Source organism: Pogona vitticeps, chromosome 9 (assembly GCF_051106095.1).
Source record: "Pogona vitticeps strain Pit_001003342236 chromosome 9, PviZW2.1, whole genome shotgun sequence".
In the NCBI taxonomy this organism is placed as follows: Eukaryota; Metazoa; Chordata; class Lepidosauria; order Squamata; family Agamidae; genus Pogona; species Pogona vitticeps.
This window is the reverse complement of record NC_135791.1, coordinates 20,243,046-20,260,489: the sequence shown is the minus strand read 5'-3', so window position 1 is coordinate 20,260,489 and position 17,444 is coordinate 20,243,046. Positions and strand designations below refer to the sequence as shown.

The following is a 17,444-nucleotide window of genomic DNA, read 5'->3' as shown; positions in this document are numbered from 1 at the left end:
GTGGTGAGATCTATGCAGGCGTGTGTCCATAGCAAATTGCTAAATATATGCTACATCAGGATCATTCAACTAAGACGTTTGCACCAAAAGCAAGACAAGAGACAACAAAGTTATTACTATATCCATTCAAGCAACAATTGCACAAGTGTCAGCGGCGGCTCTTGAAATTACACAATAATGAGAAGAGAAGGATCCTCCTGTGCATTTTTCAATTTTTTCGACTCGTGGCTCCCTTGCCTTACTGGCCACAGACGGTGGCTCTCCCAGTATGATACTTTGGGGAGGGGGTGGAGAAGAGAGGAAGGACGCCTGGCTTCAATAGTACTTCTGCGGATTCTGTGGCACCCCTGGCTGGGTTTGGCAACACCGTAGGGCACCATAGTACACAGTTTACAAACCAGTAACCTGAAGCCGTTAGAAAAAAAAGCAAATCTTAAATCTTAGGGGCAGAACCTGAGACCTGGCAGTCCTTACTCTTGTATTTAGTGCTTTTTTAAAAAACAAATTGATCACTGGAAGGCAAACACAGGGTTAATATGCAAGTCTGATTGCTGAGGCCTGAATAAATCCAACTGGTGTAAGGGACAACAGATTGAATTATGGAAATATTGCATTCCCCTTGAAGTCTAGCTTGGCCTGAAAAGCATCGTTGTGGAAGGACAGGATGGTATCGGTTGGGGGGAAACGGTCCTGCATTGGGGAGGAGGAGAAAGGTCAGGATTCATTGTAGGAGTCGTACTTGAAGTAGCCTCATTGGAATCAGGGAGATGAACTAATCACGAATATTTAAGTCCCTTTGATTTCATGCACTTTGTGCCAAATCTGACATATTTTTAGCCCACCCTTCTATAGAATCATAGAATAATTGAGTTGGAAGGGGCCTATAAGGCCATCCAGTCCAACCCCCTGCTCAGTGCAGGAATCCAGATCTGACAGATGGTTGTCCATTTTTCTCTCGAATGCCTCCAGTGTGGAGCACTCCCAATCTCTCAAGGTGATGGGTTCCATTGTCATACTGCTCTAACAGTTAAGACGTTTTTCCTGATATTCCTCCTAAATCTGGCTTCCTGTAGCTTGAGCCCATTATTACATGTCCTGCACTCTGGGATGATCAAGAACAGATCCTGCCCCTCCTCTGTAGGACTACCTTTCAAGTATTTGAGAAGCGTTATCCCCTTTATCTTCTTTTCTCAAGACCAAACATGCCCATTTCTTTCAGCCTTTCCTCCTAGGGCTTGGCTTCCAGCCCCCTGATCCTCCTTGTTGCCCTCCTCTGAACTTGTTCCAATTTGTTAGCATCCTTCTTGAAGTGCGGCATCCAGAACTGGACACAGGACTCTAGAAGAGGTCCAATCACTGCTGAATAAAGGGGAGCTGGTACTTAGTATCATGGAATAGAAGGAGCCCACAATCCAGTTTTATCATTATGTTAAGTCCCTGAAGGACCTCAGGCCAAAGAAAAGGGACCTAGAGGAGCTTAGTAGATAAGTGGGTCACACCCACACACCCCACTGCCCAAGACACTTAGGCCGTCCACTATGTACATCAGATTGACTTTCAATTTGGCAGACATCTCTGCTAAAATTGAAAGGATTGTAGCGACATCAGTGCTAAAAATGCCAGATTAATTGCCCCATCGTTTTTCTTGAGAAAAGAACAGGATGGCCTAGTTACAAGCAATGTTTAGCCCTATGGAAATACGCCTGGTCTAGTCCTGCTAGCAGGCCCTGTCTTTTTACAAATTCTTCCTTATCTACTTCTTGAGATCTTTCTGCCTGTCTCCATCAACCTTCATTCCTGTATATCTTTATTGATGCATTTGCTGATAATCCTCTAGAAATACTTGGGGAGGGGAGTCCCCCCCAAGTATATCTTCTTCTGTATCTCTTGGGATTTGTTGATGGGTTGGGCAAGGGGGGGAGGATGACCATGTATGGACAAAACTGCTGAGCCACCTGACAGAAATGTGATGGTTTTATAGAATCTGTTCCCCCCCCCTCCGCCTGCATCCAGATGTATTGAGCTATCGTTCCCATCATCCTCGAAAAGCAGCTTCATGGGCTGTGTTCGGTTATGGATAATGGGAGTTGCAGTCCAACACACCAGGAAGGTGGCTGGCCAGAGAAAGCTGCTGTATCTGTTTGACACTTTCACCCATCAGAATCCCTCACAAGTACCTTCACCACCATAAGAGCTGCATGCCATGTTTAGAAAATAAAGGCATAAGAGGTAGCCATCTCAGAAGTGGCCTAGACCCCCTGGCCTCATAGCTGTGGCATGCCCCTTGCTCTGGATCTTTGGGTCCTCTACAGAGGTCTGAGCGTTGGCCCTTGGGCCACCCTGTCAAGCAAGAACTGTGTAGTTCTGCCACAGATCCAACATCACAAAAAGAAACTATTTGTGCCACCACAAAAGGCTATGCTTGTGGAGGTGTGAACCAGCCCTTAGAGACTCACCCAAACCTCTTTCAGCACATTGTTGTAAGATAGATAGATATATATATTTGCCCACATAGGCTAGATCGGAGCAGTGATGGGGTTTCGTATAGGAGAGAATCAGGCACTTTAAATATATGCAATGTTCACAGCTGTTTAATTGGATCTGAATTTCAATTTTTAACAGGATTTTATATTGAGTTTTTAATGTGTTGCTACATGCTTTGAACCCTTGGGAATAAGGCTGACTGTACAGTTGAATACGCATATACATGCATACATACATAAACAAACCTATTATTTTTTTTCTTTTGTTTGCAAAACTGGTGCAATAAAAAAAAGAAGAAATAAACTTGAATCATGCAAAGTCAGCTTCCAGAACCCCTGGCATTAAGTTCCAAATGTCTTTAATGTGGAAGTGGTCAATTAAAGTAACATCAACTCAACACATGGTATCCTATTGTATTTTTTAAAAAAATCCCCATTATCTTTGGTTCCAGAGATCACTGCCAGATGGACGGCAGAAGTCATAGATGCAACTGATATAATCTCTGGCCTTTCCAGCTGTTAAATCTGCCAGTGTTCAAAAATAACTCTGGTGTTAGTGTAACAGTGTTACTATTATCTCAGCAAGTAGATGTAAAGTTGACAATGTTTACTTGAGTTTATGATCCTGCTTTACGCACGCCTGCTGTGTGCAGCCTTACTGGGCTAAAGAGCCATGTATTGTAAAATGTTCGTGCAAATCTGCAAAAGCATAATGCTACATGTGTAAAGTGAGCATCAGCTTGGATTAAGGCTGCGTGTAGATGCCCAGTCCAGAGTAACCCCGCAACAAGCAGTTAGAGATCAAGCGATGAGCATGCACGTACCTGTTTTGTGCATAAGCCACATCTGAGTAAGTGAATAGACTTGTTTACAAGCCATTAGTAAGTCATGTGTAGAGCATGAGTAGACAATGTGCCAGTCTTAAGGAAACCATGTTCAGTTTGCGAGTACATCATAAGCAATTAGTGTAACGCATGAGAAACCAGTGAGTAAAGCAGGTGTCAAATCATGAGTAAAGCATGTGTTAACTATATATGACATGTAACTTCCTGAATAATTTCATGTAAATGACATGCCAACTGCACCCAGTCTCTTTGAGAGAAGGAAGTATTGTATGTACACCATGTGCTAAGCATGTCAGCTCCAGGTACAAAATGTACTGAAACGTACAGTATGTGTAAACCATGTGTCAACTCATGTGTACCCCATGTGTAACTCACATGAAAATCCACATGTAATGCATATCAGTTCTAATTGAAATATACGCACTCATGAGCCAACATTTGCTCATGGTATCATTGGAAAATAAGCTTCTTATAATTCCCCGTATTCATGCCTCGTTTTACTAGAACAACATCCCTTGACTGGTATCCGAAATTGATGACATTTTAGTTGACTAGTGTTTATAAATCAAACGATAAGGCATGCTCAAGTGGTGTCTGAAATATTGAAACACATGCTAAAGGTGTGGAGTGTGCAAAGAACATGTAAATGTCTTAACGCCCATGTAATCAAAAGATCTTTAAAACAATCACAAACCATGTATAAACTATATGTAAACAAGGCATAACTTGGTGTAAAGTACTTGTAAACGCTGTGTAAAGCGCATGCCAACAAAATGCAAACTCATTATAAAGCATATGCAAAGTCATTATGAAGCACAGGCAGTGCAAGGTGTGAACTCCCATGTAAATCAGGTGAAAAAAAGGTCTGTATAAAGCATGTGTAGCCAGAGTACAAGTATTTTCCAAAATTCACACCATGTAAAATATGTGCAAAAAATAGGGAGGGCAATGTAAATTATTTGTGGAGCACATGTAAGCCAGATGTAAAATAATTGTAAAGTGTATGTGTGTGCTGCAGAGAGTCAAATCTCGACAAACTGGGTGTAGACAATTCATTACACATGTGGAGACGGAGTGTAACCTCTTTGGAAAGCAAACAGAAAGCCGCTGGGAGCTGGGCAAGAGTGCTGGGTCTAATACTGCAAATAGGAGGAGCTCCGGAAAGAGGATTTGAGCAAGACTGGAAAGATCCAGGTCTGTTTGCACAAGGTGTCATTCAGGACCAGATGCAAACTGGGAGCGAGCCTGTCTACCAATGTAGAAACAGATGGCCAGGCAGGGGGGAATCTCCAAGCTTTACGTAGACTTTACACCTTGTCTGCACATGTGAATCCTTGTACGAGCCACTAATTAATATGCACCACGTCAGTATTGTGAAACCCGAGGGTGGGGATTGGTTTGTTTCCCCCACGAGGAGAGCGTGCACGATTGCTGATGGAGTGGGTGACCAGAGGGGGAGGCCAAGGCTGTTTCAGTGGCTGATCTGAAAGCATGGTGTTTGAATTGTTTTTTCAGATTGGCATCAGAGAAAAGACTTGATGTTGGGAACCGACCTACTGTTTCTGAGCAAAACGAGAAAGCAAATCCCCTTTTAAAACTGCAGGGCCGTTGCCAAAGAGGTCAACACCGTCTAGGCACAGACTTGCTAGTTTTGCCTTCGCAAGGGCCCTGTTTGTTTACTAGCAATAGTTCAACAGGTGAAGCTTTCTTTCCACTGCAAGGAAAGCCTCCTAGATTTCCACTGTGCATCTATTGAGTCAGGAGAGGACAACATGTCACCCTCTAGATGTTCTTAGACTGCAGCTCCTGTCGTCCTTCTGCTTTATCTAGGCTGCCTCAGGCTGATGGGCATTGCATTCCAACATCAGAAGGGCTTCACGTCACTCGCCCTTCTCTTAAAGGAACAGGAGCCTTAGCAGAAAGAAAAGGTGGCAGCCCACAGAAGCAGAATATCTAAGAAGTATTTAGGGTAATATTTGTCTAAACTGGAGTTTAGAAGAATATTAGAGAAAACTGTCTGGTGACCATCACAATCCTCTTTAATATTACAGAGTAGACCGTTCCTCCAGCATGACAAGCATATCAGAAAGGAAGTTTTAAATGCTTAGCCTGCTCTCGTTCCAAAAGAGGAAAACTAAACTATAGAACTCCGTAGGTGACGCTGTTCATTATACAACGGTCCGTTCGTGTCTGCACATTGGGCTGCTGTTAAAACCACAGGAGCTCTTCCTGCTAAATTCTGGGCCACCTTAATGAGCACATGCACACAGACCAAAGAGAAAGAGCCCTTGGAAGTGGACACGGCAAAAGAAAAACCGTCTAGCAAGCAGGAAGGGCAAGACAGACGGATGGTTTTGAAGAGGCAATGGTCTTATGCCTTTGACTGAGAGAAGAAAAGGTTTCTCCAGCATGGCACTGTGGTCAGTCGTTCCCCCCACTTCTAGATAATGGTCATTCCTCTATGATAACTCTGCCTTACACTGCCTGTGCTGTCCTATTAGTGAGGGCAGAAGCTGTTAAAGGGAGTGGCCTTTCTCCCCATAAAGGTGGGGATTCAGCAATCCAGTGGAGGAAACAGGGTTGCATCAGATAGAGCAAAAGCGTGGTTGGAAGGAAAGGAGAATGAAGATACAGGAGAAAAGAGAGCCATCAGCTCCAGATCTTGGGAAAATTGCTTTAAAAAAAAAAACTACAACTTCCAGCAGCCCCAGACCAGCATGGCTACATGGGAGTTGTTGTCCAAAATGTAACTTTTTTTTCCAGCTCTGGGTGGGGATTGAGGTATGATAGAAAAGGAGCAGGACGAAAGTGGCAGAAGGAGGAGAGGATGGAGGTCAGACAGCAACAAAATGATAGGTAGTGTCTGAGCGGGAAGTTAGGTTCTGAAAGGGAACTCCCAAGCACAGCTGCCTTGAAACAAGACCTGGCAAAGTCATGGAGCCCAGGTCAATGTCTATGGCTGTGGAGCCAGGGGTTATGAAGGGAAAGGGGCTTCCATTATCAATATCAGAACATGTGTCTCTCTTCTGAGCATCCCAGGGGGAACTGGCTGGTGCTCCAGAGAGAAGGCAGGAAGTGATGGGCATGTTCTTGCTGTGACTCAGTCAGGTGGTTCACACTCCTGACCACTGCAGACAGTGAAGGAAAGAGAGGACAGGGATTCTGTAGTTTTACTAGTTGGGTGATCAAGAAAAGAGGGCTCCTGTACTTTTAATAGTTGTGTGGAAAAGAAAAGAGGTTTCCTGTACCTTTAATAGCTGTGGAAAAGAAAAGAGGGCTCCTGTACCTTTAATAGTTGTTTGGAAAAGAAAAGAGGGCTCTTGTACCTTTAATAGTTGTGTGGAAAAGAAAAGAGGGCTCCTGTACCTTTAATAGCTGTGGAAAAGAAAAGAGGGCTCCTGTACCTTTAATAGTTGTTTGGAAAAGAAAAGAGGGCTCTTGTACCTCTAATAGTTGTTTGGAAAAGAAAAGAGGGCTCGTGTACTTTTAATAGTTGTGTGGAAAAGAAAAGAGGGCTCCTGTACCTTTAATAGTTGTGTGGAAAAGAAAAGAGGGCTCCTATACCTTTGATAGTTGTGTGGAAAAGAAAAGAGAGCTTCTGTACCTTTAATAGTTGTTTGGAAAAGAAAATAGGGCTCTTGTACCTTTAATAGTTGTTTGGAAAAGAAAAGAGGGCTCTTGTATCTTTAATAGTTGTTTGGAAAAGAAAAGAGGGCTCCTGTACCTTTGATAGATGGTGGACAAACAGGAGGGCGACCCCGTACCTTTAATAGCTGTATGTAAGAAGGAATTTCAGGAGACCCAGCTTGCATGACAAGCTACAGTTGTTAAAATTCCTTCTTCTGACACAACTCTGAAAGGTACAGAAATGATGGTGTCTTGTTCATTGAACTCACTGGTGGAAAAGGAGGGGGAATGTGCAGTGCGCAAAATGGAGCAAAAGGGTTAGAATAGATGACTGGATAGTTTTCGAGGCACCCACTCCATCACCGCGTCCACGCTCAGCTACCGTCGCAGAGGTTAGAGGGTGGGGCAAGAGGTCAGCTTGGTTGGGGAGGGGGCATGTTGGTGGATGCTGTACCTCAACATTTTAAAAAAATGACAAAAATATTGTAAAAAAAACTTTATTGCAAGCAAAACAAACCACCTTGTCTTCCATCTCATGCGGCCCGTTGAGGGTCATGCCCATTGCAGGGGAGTCGTGCCCATCCCCAGAGAGGTAGGATTCGAACAGGCCTCAAGCCAAAGGGCCTCGAATCCCACCTCCTGGAGGGATGACTTTGCGGCTGAATTCCTGAGTCTTTGGGTTATTTTTTTAATTTATTTATTATTTTTGCCAAATCCATAAGGAAAAAATAAAATAAAAATTAAAGTACTAAAAAAATCTTTCTTTTTCCAATAAAATCAAATAAAACCATGAAAGGATGTGTCATGTGTTTGTGTCCAGAGTACATATTGAGAATAATGAAGAGGGTGGGGGGAGGGGTTGGTCGTTATGTGCTATCAAATTGCATATGACTTGTGGGGGTTTCCGAAGTGTATGTGTTGTTTATGGGATGGTTTTACCATTGCTACTCTATCCCCCGTGATTTTCAATGATCATGTGGGCATTTGAACCCAGATCTCCTGAGTCCTAGTTCATCACTCTACCCAGTGCACCACATTGCCTCTACTGGTGTATACCAGAGATACACCAAAGATTTCCCAAGTCTCCTTTAAAATCCCCATCAATGCCAGTCACCTCCATCTGAGAGAAATGCACCCAACATTTTCAAAACATATACGAGCTTTTACAACCACACACGTATACAAAGACGTGCTCCTGCAAGGGATGAAAATTGCTAGAACTGATCTGATCATGAGGCTCGGCAAAGCTGCCTGTATCTTTGGACTAGAGTTGGGGATGAATATAAAAACCGATTGGTTTTTCCGACAAATATAGCCGATTCGCTAAATATTCGTTGATCTGCATTTGTGGTTTCTATTTATTTATTTATTTATTTATTTATTTATTTATACCCCACCTATCTGGCCCGCCGGACTACTGTAGGCGGCTAGAGACCCCCATGAATATGAAGGGATGAATATTTACCCATTTTTATTCGTCCTTCTTATTAAAAAACAAAACCCATGCTGCCTGCAGAAAGGCAGCCATCACCCCACACAGCCACTCAATACCGTTGCCTACCCCACCCCCTTCTTTTCCCTACCTTAGACCCCCTGCCACCCACCCCACTGACACCCTCTTACCTTAATCGCTGCTGCCGACGTCTTCTGGCCTCGCAGCCATGGCATGTAAAAATGGAGACTGGCTGCCCTTTGCAAAGATGGTGGCTGTGGCTTCACTTAGGGTAGGGAAGCTGCAGCTGCCATCTTTGCAAAGGGCAGCCAGTCTCCCTCTTTACACGCGGTGGCTGTGGAGGCCTGGTGGAGGAAAGGGAGTGTTGGTTAGAGTGGGGTGGGGGCTAACATAGGGAAAGGAAGGGGGTGTGGGGTAAGCTGTTGGAGAGGCTGGCTGTGTGTGGGAGTGGCTGCCTATCAGCTTTTGATCAGTTGATCGGCAGCCAGTAGGCAGAATGGGCTTCTGTGACGTGTGGTAAACTCTCCTGGGAGACCCAATTTGTGGGTGAATAACTCGGATTTCCAATATCCAGTCTTCACCAAAATTGGCAGGCACGTTGGGGAAGCTCTGTTGTGATTCCGGATTGTCTAAGTAGCTGGGGGGAGCTTTCCTGGGTGTTTTCTTTTGTGACTATATTACTTTGGGTTCTGTGATCCAATGTTCACCAAACTTTCAGGACATGTAAAAAAACATCTGAGGAAGCTTCCCTGCAAATGTGGTGTCTCTAGGTGGTTGGGTGCCAGTGTTATAGCCGTTTAAAGTGCAGATGAATTGATGGATTGATCCATCGATTCATCAAAGAATATTCGTATATTTGTATTTGTTGATCCGTTAACCTTGACAAATAACAAATCAAAAACAAACCACCATTTTTTTATTTGTCCCCATCTCTACTTTAGACTCTATTAGGGAATTCTGGCTACAGATACTGTAATATCATGGTGAGCACAGACCTTCACTGGTACATCATTGCTGAAGGGCCACACCCAAGTCCTTGGCCATCACCAGCATCAGAGTTTTCAACAGAGCTCTGAAAATGTGATCTTGTGGACTCTACAGCACCAGAATCCCATACCCATTGCCCATGCTGGCAGGTGGTTTCTGGGTGATGTAGTCCACACATGGCCTACTCAACCTTTTACCTAAGGTCAATCCAAAATGTCTGTTTTGCCCAAGACAAACACCAAAAACTGGGGAGAATTATTCAGCCCTTTGGGGAGGAGTACGAAGGGCTTCATCACACAAGTATGAATAGAAATGGAACAAAGGCAAGGGCTCGGCCGGTGCAAACACCAGCTAGAAAGGGCCAGCTTTGACCATCTTTCCCACTTCCTGAATGTGGGAAGAGAAGCATTTGAGTGAATCCTTCCAGGCATGAAATAGAACCCAAACCTTCCAGCTCCAGGAGGTGCCAGCTGAGAGCAGAAGAGGGAACTATCACTGTCTCCATCCAGCAATCTGTGACATTTGGTGTACAGGATGGATTATGGAGTCACTCATGTTGTAGACATGATAAATCTATGCCAGGTTTCCAAGGGACATCTAAAGGAGCTGTCCAAGTGCTCAATCTATTTGTGAGGCCTGATTCAGCACCTTGGCCAGCTCCAAAGTCCAACTCACTCTCAAGAGACTTAGCTGCCATAATATCAGAGTGCCTAACCCTCATTGGCAATGGGACTTTAAAAGGGGGGGGGGTGAAAACTCTGTGCCAGGCTTACTGTCTAACCAAGAGATAACCTTTCATCATAGCCTGGTGTAGATTAATGGGAAATCTCTCTGTTCATTAGAGGTGAATTCAATCTGGGGGTACACTTCAAGAGGCTGGCAGAGGCAAAGCTAAAAAACACTAGCATATTTTAGCTTAAAGCTCTTTCAACCCTTCCTAATTTGGGGATGTGATAGGATCCAAAAGGTGTGGGGGGGTACTATTCAGTGACGGTATTGTAGAAAAAGGATGTGGCCTTCTGGAGGATGCTGGATTGGGACCCCAGGCCTTCAAATTCCCCATCCATAGGTAGATAAAATTGGCAGATTGATTAAATTGCAGTACTGTAGTCAAGACTGTTCACAACCTGAGTTTGATCCCAATAGCTTCAGGTAGCCGGCTCAAGACTGACTCAGCTTTCTATTCTTTCATCCTCTGCAAGCTGAATGCCCAGCTCACTGGTGGGGATGGGGCAACCTGTAGCCTGCACAATTGAACTGTATACCACCCAGAGAGTGTTTCGAGTGCTGTGGGGTGATATATAAGCAGCACACTTTAATCTTAGAGGACCAAGAGGTTAAATCAGTACAAGAAACATTCCAGGTCTCTTTTTTGTGGGAAAGAATGAAAGCATCCATGGCTGAGGGTGGCAGGGAAGAACTCCATGCATAAAATGTCACAAAACCTAAGTTAATGGGTATTTTATTGAAAAAGACTAAAATTTATAAATACTTTGATTGAGCCATTATTTTCCTCTAAATACCTCCTGGAATATGCTCAAGCTGGAGAAAGATGGATTGGACAGATATATTTTTTTAATGTGTGCCAAGATCCACATAATAAAGCAATGATGGAATTTTAACATTCATCATGTTCAGGAAGGACCATTACATTTTACACACATGCAAAGAAATCACACATAAAATAACCCCCTTATAAAAATCAAGGAATGAATGAACAGTTTTTGTATTTCTCTCTCAAGAGGCTCATGTTGCTGCTAAGGGAAGAAATTAGACTGGACCAGAAGGCTTGGATGAAAGAAGGGGGCTTTGATAGAAGTAGGGGTGACAGGGTTTTTTTTTTATTGTGGAGCTTCAACTTCAGTTGAAGGAATGTATGTAGGAACATTCCTCTTCCATGGGCTAGCTTGAGAAATTTACTATTGGCTACAGCCTACTTAAGGGACGTGGTGGCGCTGCGGGCTAAACCGCAGAAGCCTGTGCTGCAGGGTCAGAAGACCAGCAGTCATAAGATTGAATCCACGCGACGGACTGAGCGCCTGTCACTTGTCCCAGCTCCCGCCAGCCTAGCAGTTCGAAAGCATGCAAATGCAAGTAGATAAATAGGGACCACCTCAGTGGGAAGGTAACAGTGTTCTGTGTCTAAGTCGCTCTGGCCATGTGACCACGGAAGATTGTCTTCAGACAAAACGCTGGCTCTATGGCCCTGGAAAAGGGGGATGAGCACCGTCACCTAGAGTCAAACACGACTGGACAAAAATTGTCAAGGGGAACCTTTACCTTTATCTTTACAGCCTGCTTACCTGGGGGATTCTGGGAATGGAATCTTTCCTAAGATTCCATTCCCAGCTGAATCTCACTTTCTTTCCCCCAGATCTATGAAGGATGTTTGGGAAGTTTAAATACTGTGAAATTCTCACCTGTCCCTAATAGGAGCAATTGAAATCTCCAGTATTGTGTTGAAGACTCAGAGTAATAAGCTCATTGGCCATCAGGACCTGAGAGAGATCCATAGATGTGAAGCAGTTTGGAAGCCAGTATCCTGTTCCATTTTTACACACAGGCAGAGCGTCTGTGTCAAAAGCTGTCACCGTGCTCTCTTGAGGTGAAAGTCGAGCATGACCAGGCTCACCTCCAGTAGCTCCTCAGATCACTAGGTCAACTTCCACCACTTCACTTCTGCACAGAAAAATTGAACAGGACATGGTCTCTGGGGACAAGCTCACACACAAGTCAGTAACAGTAAAATTAGTGTGAAATAACTCTAAGTTTGTAGTAAAATAATGTGCCACCAAGTCAATTTAGACTTATGGAAACCCTATTTAGGATTTTCAAGGTAGAGAATACTGAGAAGTGGTTTGCCCTTCCCTTCTTCTGGGGGTGCCCTGGGACTGTGCAGCTTGCCCAAGGCCACCCAGGCTGGCTCGCATGAGGCATAGTGGAAAATCGATCTCCCAACCTTTGGCTCCTTAGCCAGGTATTGAAACCACTGAGCTATCCAGCTACCTTTACCTTTAATAGTGGTGCAGGTAGTGGAATTCTGTCATGCATAATTTGATTGAAAAGTGAAGAATAACTATCCTAGAAACTCCAGAGGGTCACAAGCTGTCAATTGCTGGTTTACAATCAAAATCATAAGTGCATTCCCAAGTACAAAAAAAATCTGAGCACGGCAAAGTTACCTGATTCTAGAAAATTACTTTGGGACTGTGCAGCTTGCCCAAGGCTACACAGGCTTGCTCTTTTCACAGAAGGCACAGTGGGGAATCGAACTCCCAACCTCTGGCTCCGCAACCAGATACCTGAACCACTGAACTCTCCAACCAGCTGATTTGTAGTATAGTTAGACCCAATGGCAGCTTGTCTATCAGGTTCAGTCCTACCTCCCAGTTACAAGTGGTGCCTCACTAGATGATGATAATCCGTTCCACTGAAATCGCTGTTTAGCGAAATCATTAGCGAAAAGCATTTCCCCATTGGAATGCATTGAAATCTGTTTAATGCGTTCCAATGGGGAAGAATCGCCGTTGTCTAGCGAAGATCGGCCATAGGAAAGCTGCTTTGCGAACCTCTGATCAGCTGTTTAAACCGCTGTCTTGTGAAGCCTAGGTCCCAAAAACACCCATTTTGTGAGCATGGAGGGAGCTGTCAAAATCGTTGTCTAGCGAAAATCGGTTTGCGAAGCAGGGAGCAAACATTGTCCAGCAAAATTCCCCCATAGGAATCGCTGTTTTGCGAATCGCTATAGCGATCGCAAAAAGTCAATATCTAGCGAAAAAACTGTCATGCGGGTTAACTGTCTAGCGAGGCACCACTGTAAATCACTCCAGCTTGCCTCCTTACCAAAGGCAGAAGTCCTCTGCATGTGTGCTAGGTATTCTAACTACTTGTGTGAATGCTTGACTGGCTGGCTGGCTGATCATGTGTGCATGTGCGCACGGACATACATTCATACACCCTTGCACTCTCTCCCCCCACAAGCCAACCACAATGGGCACCAGCTGCTCCCCCCCCCCACACACACACACACACACACTTCTACTCCAAGAAACAGGAACCACACCTCAGGGATGCGGGGACAATTTTCAGCAACATCTCTGAACTGTAATTCTGAGGTTCCTTCAGGGAAGAGGGCACCGTTAAGCTGCTATAAATGTGACACTAAAAGCAGGAAGCAATGAGAAGAAATCAAGTGAGCTTTAAGGCACCTTGGAGGCTGAGCGAGCGAGAGAGACAGAACGCAAGCTCACACAGGCATCCCTTTTTCCTAGACTACAGAATATTTCACAATCCTCATGAAATGGAAAGGGAGTAGCCATTCTGAATTCCTTAATAGAGATAGGAAAAGTGATTGTTTTGGACTACGGGTCTCCAAAGGTCTTTATCGCTTAGCCCAGAGTTAGGAGGTGTGATATTCTGTGTGTTGCATTGGCCAGATAGGCACCGGTCTGTTTGTTTTTATTCTTTGCAAGAAAACGTCTGCCAAGGCATTGGTGGTAGCCCCGTGGCATCTGAGAAATGGAGGAAGGCCCCCGGGAACGGGATGACAGCTGAACCTGGTGGAGTTTTGGCTCGAAAGAGCTTTGGCAGAATCCGAAGACAATCCCAGTCTTCTTTTGACTGACCAAACTCACCATCCCTTGTCAGTTTTGTTTAGCAGCTGGTGAGGTAGTTGGGATGCCTGGGGGGGGGATGCTGGTGGGAGGGCAAAGCAGTCAACAAGAAGGGGAGGGTATGAATGGAATGGCAGAGTGTCTGGATCCAGGGGTGTTGGCAGAAGGAGGAGCAAAGTTGGGTAATGGCTGGAAGCCAGCTGTCTAATCCCATCCTGTCAGGTCTGGTTGGCTCTCGGCCACCCTGTCTCAACCGCCAAGGATCCTGACAGCGCCTTCATGCCCAGAAGCGGAGCTTCAAGGGTGGCAACTGCCAGTGGATGAGGGTCACAGCTGGCTCAGATTCTTTCTCCACCCTATTCTGTGTCATCCAGGGCTTCTAAATTCCTCCACTGTCTTTGGGAAGGGGCAGAGTTAGGGACGGATTCACCCTTGCCTTCAGTACAATATTGTTGAAGGTTTCATTACAGTACCTGGTCCATAGAGCAATGGGCGGGATCAGCCATAACTCTAGAAATTGCACATGAGTAAGAAGAATGTCCAAGCCTGTCCTGGTTTTGTGGGTGGAAAACCATATTCCTCCACCCTGGCGAGGAGAAGTGGAAAACCTAAGAGAAGAAAGAAAAGATGAATTACCTTCCTCTGGCATTTTATAGTAGGAGCAGCAACAAGATCAGAAGCTACTTCATAGGTCTGTGAAGATTCTCAGTCATCCAGGTGTGGTTATCTGGATGCTGAGTCATAACAACTGGACTTCTTTCTTGAAATGTTTTCGCTATTCACCCAAGTAGCTTCTTCAGTCTGAAGCTTCAGTTCTTCAGACTGAAGAAGACACTTGGATGAGTGGCGAAACGTTTCAACCTAACAAGAAAGAAGTCCAACTGCCAAGACTCAACTTCTAGACTACCTCATAGGGTGTTGGACTGCAATAGGAATTTTGTATTTATTGGACAACAAATTCCATAATTCTCCATGGACACATACAAATGTGGCTGATCTATACAGAAAAGGCCTCAACTAGAAGTCTACCTAGGCCTAGCTGTAGACTTCAGAAAGAAAGCTCCCAGTTTATATCAAGGCAGAAAGAAGGTTGGGCAGAGCTAGGCCTAGCTGGGTCTAAAAGCCTTCCAAAGTTGAAGCTTTTTTTATACAGGTCAAAAACCTTTAGGTGTCTCTCAGATGTGTATCTGTCAGGTAGAACTTCCAGAATGGGCTTTGTAGCCCAGAAAATCTGAAGAGCCCATCCTTAGAGTTAGATCATTCACCCATCCAGCACATGATGGTTATCATGGACTGCTAGCAGCAACCTAAGATTTTAGGCACAGGTTTCTGTTCATCTCTAACTAGGGATGCTGGTGTCTGAACCTGAGACGGTTTGCCAGAACTTAGTGAAGTAAATTTTTAGACTACAGTGGTGCCTCGCATTATGACGTTAATTCGTTCCAGCGAAATCGCTGTAGAACGAAAACGTCGTAATGAGAAAATAAAAAGCCCATTGAAACGCATTGAAACCCCTTCAATGCGTTCCAGTGGGCTGGAAATTCACTGTCCAGCTAAGATCCTCCATAGGGCGGCCATTTTCAGTGGCTGTCTTGTAAGGAATCTGTCCCAGAAAACAGCAGGGAGCCATTTTATTTACCCGGTGGCCATTTTGAAACTGCCAATCAGCTGGAGGAAAATCATCCTTTTGCGAAGAATCGGTTTCCGAAGCAGGGAACCGATCATCGCAAAGCAAAAAAACCCCATTCAGACCATCGTTTCGCAAAAAGATCATCATAATGCAGTTTTGTCGTAATGTGGGGCAATCGTAAAGCGAGGCATCACTGTACAATTCTGTCTCCACCATAGTTAAAGCTGATCAGATAATTCTGGAGCCTACAGTCCACAAAATAGCTTCTCTGTCTTCTGCCTTATGTGTGCAAAGAAGGTGATCTCTGAGTTACATCCCCTTTCCATGGTGAGATCCTAATTCCTGACACCCAGTGCAAGCAATTAATATTGGAAGATAATCGATCATATAATGCTTTATTAGACGAGGACCTGCCGCCTGCTCCCCTCAGCGCCTTCCGCCTACCCACCTTCCAATGTCTTGTTCAAAGATAAGATCTTTACATTTACTACCAATTTAAATCTGGCAAAATTTCAACATGCTCGTTTCTCCTGACGGTCCTCTTGCGACAAGATTGATTGTCGCCTCCAGAGGTATTTTAGAAAATCCTTCAGCAGATAATGTTTCCAAAATAGGCCTTCAGCGTTCTTATGCTGAAAATATAGGAACATTTCACAAAGTGAACATCTTTGCATTTGTGGGCAAAATAAAGTGGAAGATCTAGTGCATTATTTATTTCCCTCCCCACTATACAGACAGCCAAGAGAGAGATTTATTGATGATGTTACAAGCCAATTATCAGGCTCCGTGGAGGCCCAGAAAATTTATTATCTTCACGTGGACCAAGGAATTCCTGTGTAACAGAGATGATTGGTTTGGTGTGCAAACTGAGAAATTCAAATGTAACGGCCAGATTAGATGTGAAGTCAGAAATGTAGAAATACACCTCTGTTCTTTTGGTTGTTTTGAACACCACCCATCAGGCTTTAAAATACCTTGAGAAAGAGCTCTTCCAGACAGGAGGAAAGTTTCTGTAAAAGTACTGGATTCTGCTCCGTTGGCTGTGAGTAATTTTGCCACCATCCACACGACATATGGCTTGATCCAAAATCTTCATTGCCTTTTTCTCTGCTTTCCAAAGCTCCCTCCCCACCCTCCCCGGCACTGATATCTTCATTTGGTTTGTCCTGTAGATCTGAGTTCAATCCTGATGCACTCAGTTAGCCAGATCAAGGTTGACTCAACTTCCATCCTTACAAGGTTGACAAAAAGAGTATCCAACTCACTTGTGTGTGTGTGTGTGTGTGTGTGTGTGTGTGTGTGTGTGTGTGTGTGTGTGTGTGTGTGTGTGTGTGTGTGTGTGTGTGTTGGGGGGGAGTATTGTTTGCATCATTGTGTTGTCAACTGCCCAGAGAGTGCTCCAAGCACTATAAGGTGGTGTATCAGTTGAAACAAGAAATAAATAAATGTAAAGGTGCATGTTTTTGCTGAGCATTTTGGATAATTAAAAAAAACAACCAATAAGCCCAGTATTCTTTCATGCTGATCAGTTTGGGCACAACTTTGATTTTTCCATCTGGAAGAGCCCTCCATTGTGGGATATTTTCTGGCCTCATGAGAATCCCTTTGTACTGAGAGGAAGCAGCAAGGATATGTTTAATGTACCGGCCTTGTGAATCCATGGGAAATGCCAACCCCTGAAATGGGCTTAGCCTACATCCAAGTTGAGTATACCATTTCTACTTCATAGCATCATCCTTTCCTAAATGGCACAATTTTTACCCCCTCCATTTCACTAGGTGGAACAAAAAAAGTATGTTGATGGCA

General features: G+C 44.4%; 1 long non-coding RNA gene across 1 annotated transcript; it reads left to right on the top strand.

Annotated features, from left to right (window-relative positions):
• The first annotated feature begins 6,444 nt into the window (after positions 1 to 6,444).
• On the top strand, positions 6,445 to 6,680 carry LOC144584333 (uncharacterized). The gene is made up of 2 exons (XR_013538517.1): positions 6,445 to 6,565; positions 6,604 to 6,680. It is a non-coding gene; the product is annotated as an uncharacterized LOC144584333 (long non-coding RNA).
• The last annotated feature ends 10,764 nt before the right edge of the window (positions 6,681 to 17,444 follow it).